Source organism: Mustela nigripes, chromosome 16, assembly GCF_022355385.1.
Source record: "Mustela nigripes isolate SB6536 chromosome 16, MUSNIG.SB6536, whole genome shotgun sequence".
NCBI lineage: Eukaryota > Metazoa > Chordata > Mammalia > Carnivora > Mustelidae > Mustela > Mustela nigripes.
The window spans coordinates 24657471-24664711 of NC_081572.1; positions in this window are offsets into that span (position 1 = coordinate 24657471).

Genomic DNA, 7241 nt, shown 5'->3' on the forward strand with positions numbered 1-7241 from the left:
TCTTGGACACCCAGGTCCCCAGCTGGCCTCACATCCCGGCTCCCAAGGGCCATAAGTGACTCCTGGGTTGAGTAAAAGAAAAAAAGCCTCCAGCATCTTGGCCCTTGGAGGGGAAAAAAAAAAAAAAAGTCATCCCCATGTTAGAATGATAATATGTCAGTGGTGGGATATTTGTGGTTTTTTTAAAGATTTTATTTATTTATTTGACAGACAGAGATCACAAGTAGGCAGAGAGGCAGGCAGGGGGAGGGAGAGGCAGGCACGGGGAAGGGGAAATAGGCTCCCCACTGAGCAGAGAGCCCCATGCGGGGCTCTATCCCAGGACCCTGGGATCATGACCTGAGCCGAAGGCAGAGGCTTTCACCCACTGAGCCACCCAGGGGGTCCCAATGGGATACTTATTATTGCTATGATCCTTTCCTTTAGCTTAAACTTTCAAAAATTGTTCCTACAGAGTCAAGCCAAATAATCCAGAGCAGGTTTTGTCTCTTTTCCACACTGAGATAGTATCACTACACAGATACACGCACTCAAATGTCAGAGGCATTGGACCCAAAAGAGCAGCCAGGTGAACCTGCAGGTCATGGGGTGATGAAGGGTGGGTCCTGCCTTGGGAACAGCTTCCGGAAGCTTTGCTGTCATGGGACTGTCTCCAGGAGACTGTGCTCACTTGTCTCCTGCCACATGCGTCCTGGCACCAGGTGGCTGGTGAATTTGTTCATTAGGGAAGGCTGAGAGCCCATGAGCAAAGCCACAGGGGTTTGGAAAGAAACCCCTGACGGAGCCAGGCTGCCTTCTACTTTCAAGTACACGGGCATGCCCTACAATCCCACAATTTAGAATGTCCTAGGAAAGCCCTCCATGCTCCTAGAGCTTGCTCCAACCGTAGTTCAGACAACATAATCAAGAAATGGAGATCCTAACTTCCACCATGATGTGAGTGCTGGGCCTACCTTGATTAAAACAAAAAGAGCTTTCGTCACCTAGTAGGCTGATGCTTGAAACTTTCCAGTGAGGTTCCGCTCATCCTCATCCTCAGTAAACATGCATTCCTTTAGCTGAAGCCAGCAAGGTTTTCGGTTCTTATGAAAATTCAGAGTGCCCCGTGGGTAACCAGGTAACCCAGTTCAAGTAATTGACTCCTGGTGTCACTGAGGCTGTTCAGTTCCTGTTCTCTTCACTTCAGAGTTCACAGGTTGGCAAGGAAGAAAGAAAAAGGGTACCCCTTGGAGGGAGGAGCGTAGAGGAGGGGAAGAGGTGCAGAAAAAGGAAACTGGAGGCAGGAACAGCATAGTTTAGCCACCTTACTCTTGGGGCTAATCAATCTGGTGTAGTCAGATTCTGCCTGGCACCCGGGAAGGGACTCCTCGGGGCTAGTGAGTCTGTGCTAGCAGCTTGTCCATGCCAGCCCTGAACCTCCAGAGATCTGGAAGGACATGAGTACTACCCCATCTGTAGCCTGGTGAAATGAGGCTCCCGTTCTGCTGTGGGGACCATCCCGCCCACCCGAGATGTGATCCACCAGCCTCTGTACAAAGGGCTTTGATTTGGTGTGGATCTGATTAAATGCCTGTAGATGTCCTTGGAAACACTGTGTGGAAGAATTTTAAACAGCTTCTCCTTTTTAATATGCACTTCCTCTTCGGTTTTAATTATTTTGTTCCTACATTTTCCCTTTCAATTTACTAAAATCTAGAAATGTAATTAGAGCAGAGGCTGGGCTCAGAGAAAGCTGCCAGGATTTCTACAGCATGATTAAATATACGAGGCATCCCTTTAGTGTGGGACTGAAAAATAGGATTCTCATTATTATCTTCCTCTTATCCAGGAAAGCATCAGCGCCACGTACAGATACAGATTTATTGAAAACGAAGCACTAATTAAAAACTCACCCAGCCTCTTCGCAAGGTTTGGGGGGGAAAGTGTGGTTACTTCATTATTTCCTCCATTTACTGTTTTGTTGTTGTAACTGCCGACAAGCAAGAAGGCCCCCACCCTTCAAAATAAAATTCTTTTTTTCTCTTGAGGGACTTAATGAGGGTTTTATCTATGCAACAACAATCAAGCTTACAATGGCACCAATTCAATTCACTGCTCCTGTGGTGGTAGGAAACGTGCCGAACTGCGTTTTCTTAATTCCAAAACACAAATGACAAAGTATTCATTGGCCAGTGTGAGCCAGGTCTGGGCAAGGGCTCCGTCTCAAAAGACCGCAAGACATCTGGTCTTTATGCTGCCAATGAAGATCTTCGACTCCACTGTACAGTCCAGTAAGCAAAGGCGTGATTTCCCTTGAAGCTGTAGGGGAGGTGGAGGCAGGCAGGGCTGAACAGAAGAGGAGTCCAGGCTCCCATCCAGTTGTAAGCACTGTAGCAAGATACAGTCCTCTCCTCTCTCTCAGTTGGCCAGGCAATGAACCCCAGCCCCAGGCCTGCCATGGTGGAGCCCTGCAGGGACATCAGAGATGTGTATGCAGGAAGGAATATTCTCAGTGGGGAGACCTAGTCCAGTGCTCTGGAGGTTCTCAGTCTAAAAGAACAGAGACAGGTGACATACTCTGGGACACAATTGTAAAACCATACGCAAGGAAGCATGCCAACAAGATCACATTGACGAGGTGGTACTGAGGCCACAAAGGGGTTAATGGAAAATTGGCAGTGGAGAACTATCGATCGATTGATTAAATTTCATAGCAAGGTAGCTATGACTTAATTAATGAATTCCAGCTTCTTCGTCAGGAGACCCAAGTTCAACATGAACACTTATTATAATATAAACTTGGACAAAACCTCTGCGAGCCTCAGTTTTCCCACCTGAACAATGGAGAAATTAATGTCCACCCGGTCATATTGTTGTGTGGGTCAACTGAGATGATATTTGAATGCAGCAGAGTCCCTGGCACAGAGGAGAACCCGCTTATTTAGGGTGTGTTACTGAATGTGGGTTTAGGGATAAGTGTTCATAGAGCTGCTAGTCTCCAAGTCCTGCCTTCATCTGTACACCATGCTCCCTCCTTTTCTCAAATTCGTTCAAGTTCTTTGGGAAGAAGGAAATCAAAGGAACTGCACAAGCTTCTCAGCCAGAACATGGCCACTTGCTAGCTGGGATCCATGAACAAGACTTGGAGTTTGTTTCCTCACAGATGGGTCAGGCTCTCTGGTCACGAGAACCACACCCGCTTCTAGCTCTCTCAACCCAAACTGGAATTTACTGAAGAAATACCTCTGGCCTCCAGAACTAACAGGACCTCAAGAATCAGATTCTGAAATCTGGCTGAAAATCAAAGGTTCATGGAGAAAGACCAGCCTTCTTCAGCAGGACACTGTGGCCGGGAGGTCCCACGGCTGGCCACTGCCACAGAGTGCCACCGCTGGACACGTGGCTTCCACTGCTACAGAGGCAAAAGATGTCTAAACTTCTTCCATCTTTGTGCCTCGTGCTGCAAACCCCGAACGCAGGCAGCAGCACCCAGTTGACCTGTCTTGGTCAACGTCCTGGGCCCTGACTGCCAAGCTGCTACAGTACCCATGGTGAAATGTTTAGCACTCCTTCTTCCTGATGTTATCCACAGCAGAGGGCTTGCAGAGACCAGTTCTCCCATCTTATCTGCGACGTGGGGGCATCCATCGTAGGGTAATAAGTGGCATCAAATGACATGTTTGTTCACAAGGGCTTGGCATTCGAAAGGCATTAGGATACTTTGCTTCCTTCTTTAATAACACGAAAGGATTATAATGGTGTGGTTATCTGAGGATCTGACCCATGTGCTTACAGATCAATTGAAGTTCTGAGTTTGTTTTTAACCAGGAAAAATGGCTGGAAAACATGATGTCTGAGGAGTGGAGCACCAGGCAAAGAAGCAGTTGTGGGAAAGAGCAGAGAGGAAATGGCAACTTTGAGTCCTAACGTTCCTCTCTGATTTTTGCCTTGGACTGGCAAACCAGTTGTCTCGTGCATCTTTAACTGGGTCTAAAAGTACCTTGAAGTCATTGCTTCCAAATAAGTTTTAGAGGGCCGATAGTCATTTTCAGCAAAGAATGTATTGGATGGAGATTATCTAGAATGGAGATTCTCCATAAGAATGGAGATTATATACCGTTATGAATTATTTTCAGTGGGGTTTTTTTGGTCCTATTCTGAATTGGATTGATCTACCACCTGTTGGCATTTGCCCTAAAATAACATATACCTAAATGCAGATCGTTAGGTTAGCAAAAACACATTTTTTTCCTCTGCCTCAACTCAAGTAGAAATTACTTTAGATTTTATAATTTTAGATTATTCTTGCCATGGCTCTCCTTTATCAAGGTGAATTGATTTCAACTGGAAGTTTACTCTATGTTAGAATCCTATTTTTTAAAAAAAGAATTTAATCTAAAATTCAATTATAGAAGGTCTGTGCCACAATGAACAGTCAACTAGCACTTACTGAATGCTCCCTGGGTACAGAGCTTTAGCAAGGTAACTACAGGAGAAGTTGAAAGAATAGAAATACTTCCCTCATTCAGATAGAGTTTTCAGTTTAGAATTTAAAGAACTCCCAAACTGGAAGGAACCATAAAGATTCGTCAACCCAGTGGTTTTCTAATGGCCCTTGCTTCTCAAGCTCTGAGCTTCTGAAGATTTGCTACAGGGGCTCCAAGGAAAGGGGTAGAGGGATCAGTGAGGCTGGGAAAGGTCAAGTCAAGCCAGCCTGGTTTTCTTTCCACTCAGTGAAGCCAGGAATCAGGCATCATCCTTCAACTCCTTTTTCCCCCTGACACCTCACATCTGATCCATCAGAAGTTCCCAGAAGCTCTCATTTCAAAGTATCCCTTGAATCCATCCACTTCTTTTGATCTTCCCAGTTCCATTTAAGTCCTAGCCACCATGCTCTTTTGCCTGAAACACAGTGAGGGGATTCTAAATAGTGTCCCTAGTATTTGGCTAGTCTCTCCATCCACTCTTCACTCAGCAACCTGGACAACCTAATTAAAACTTAAGTCAGATTATGCTGCACCCCTGCTCAAAACCTTTGAATGCTTCTCATGGCACCAAGAATAAAATCCAAACTTTGTACCCCCTGCCTACAAGAGTCTTGGGTTCAACCACATCTCATGTTCCTTTTTCCTTGTCTTCAGCCATGCCAGGCGTGTGTCAATTCTTAGAACCAGTAAAGCCCATCGAGACCGTTCCCTCCATGGATGTTTTCAGTTACTGTTCCCTCTGCATGGAACACTTCCACCCTGACTTCTCACATGGCTCCTTCTTTCAGGTCTCAGTTTAATTTCACATCCACAGAAAGCCTCCTCTGACCACCTATGCTATCCCAGACAAGGACCTTCCATTATCTTCGATCATGGTACTCTGTTTACTTCTCTCACATTACTAACAACAATTTTTAATTTTTTGAGTCTTTACTGGTTTATTATCGGTCTCGCTTAATCAATGTCAGTTCCATAGCAGTCTGTTCCGCTCTCCAGAACGTCCCAGCATTGGGCACCGTGTGGACACGTGGACAGCTGACACTTCATACACACTGAACAAATGAAGGAGGGAACAAATGAATGACAGAGAGCCCTGGTCTTGTCTGGAATGTGAGGGAAGACTGGATTAGATGTTGGAAGCCTACCTAGAAGGTCGATGTGGAGAAGGAGAATGAGGAAGGAAAACACCCCAGAGACGTGGAGATCCTCAGGCCAGGGGGAGAGTGGAGACTGCAAAACTCAAGGGAAATGAGTAGCTAGAGACAAAGAGCAAGGGGGGAATGGAGGGTGCTGTGGGAGGTGGGGCAGAAGGGTTAGGCAGAGGGGAGCCTGGGTGGCTCAGTGGGTTAAAGCCTCTGCCTTCGGCTCAGGTCATGAGAGCCCACATCGGGCTCTCTGCTCAGTGGGGAGCCTGCTTCCCTCTCTCTCTCTGCCTGCCTCTTTGCCTACTTGTGATCTCTGTCTGTCAAATAAATAAATAAAATCTTAAAAAGAAGAAGAAGAAGAAGAAGGGTTAGGCAGAGCCAGCAAGCCTATTTCCTCTAGGACCCAAACCCAGACCCAAACCCCAGGGCCCAGAAGATGGAGGAATGAATTCCTGAAGGGATGTCAGGGCACTCTTGGCAGGAGAAGGATGACCCTTTGTCCTGGTTTTCCTTCTGCTTCTCCAGCTGCTCTTTCTCAGTCTCGTTTGGGGCTCTGCTTTTGGCCATCCTTTTTATATCCATTTTCCTTGGATTCTATTCGGTTCCTCTCCTCCTCACACTGCCCTCACTTGCCTCGAGATCGACCATTCACTTTCATGGCTCCATGACCACCCATCTGCTAAAGAATATTCCAAATCCATCTTGAGCCAGATCTTTCTTGAGCCTCCCACTTGACACACCCAACCAGCCTGGTTCACACTCATGATAGCCTCAGATGGAGGCTATCACCCAGGCACCTCAGAGCAGATCTAAAACGTGCTTCTCTATGTCACCCAGGCACCTCAGAGCAGATCTAAAACGTGCTTCTCTTCCAGGCTTCTCCGTCCCACCAAGCAGCTGAGTCTGGAAACTGGGAACGACCCCCAATTCCTCCAGCCCACTTCAGACACACCTCCATGTTCTAACAATTCCGTCCCTCAATTATGGCCCGGCTCCGCCTCCTTCCTTCCATCTTCATGGACACTTCCCCAATTCTTCCCTGAATGATGGCCACCTCCTCACTGGGCTCCCAGCTTCTGGTCTTCCCCTTCCAGTTCATTCTCTGCTCTGCAGCCAGAGTCAGCTTCCTTAAATGCCAATCCAAAGAACTTAAATCTTTGTGGGCAACACTTCCATGGGTATCCATGACCCTCAGGATTAAGTCCAAACTCCTTAATAGGACGAAAGGCTCTTTACCAAGGACCACGCCTTTGTCTCCAGGGGCCTCCCCTACCCTCCCACCCTGCTTAGCAACACCGATTACCATCACACACAAAGCTACTTTCAATTCCCAAGAGTAAACCAAGTTCTCTCTTTTTGCTCGGGCTATTACTTCTTACCAGAATAGTCTTCCCCACACCTTTCCCTGGCCACCTTCGCCTGGCCAATTCTCTGCTGCTTCTCCAGGCTTTGATTTTATCCATCTGTTCCTCCAGGCAACTGTGCAAGTAAGACCCCCCCAACCCAGAGCTGGGGCTCCCCGCTGTTCCCCTCCCTGCACTTTCCCCCTAAGTCAAACTCATCCAGGCCCCATCTGTGTCCCTCATTAGGTGGAAAGCTCCATGGGGGTGGGATTTCTTTTTCTTTTCCT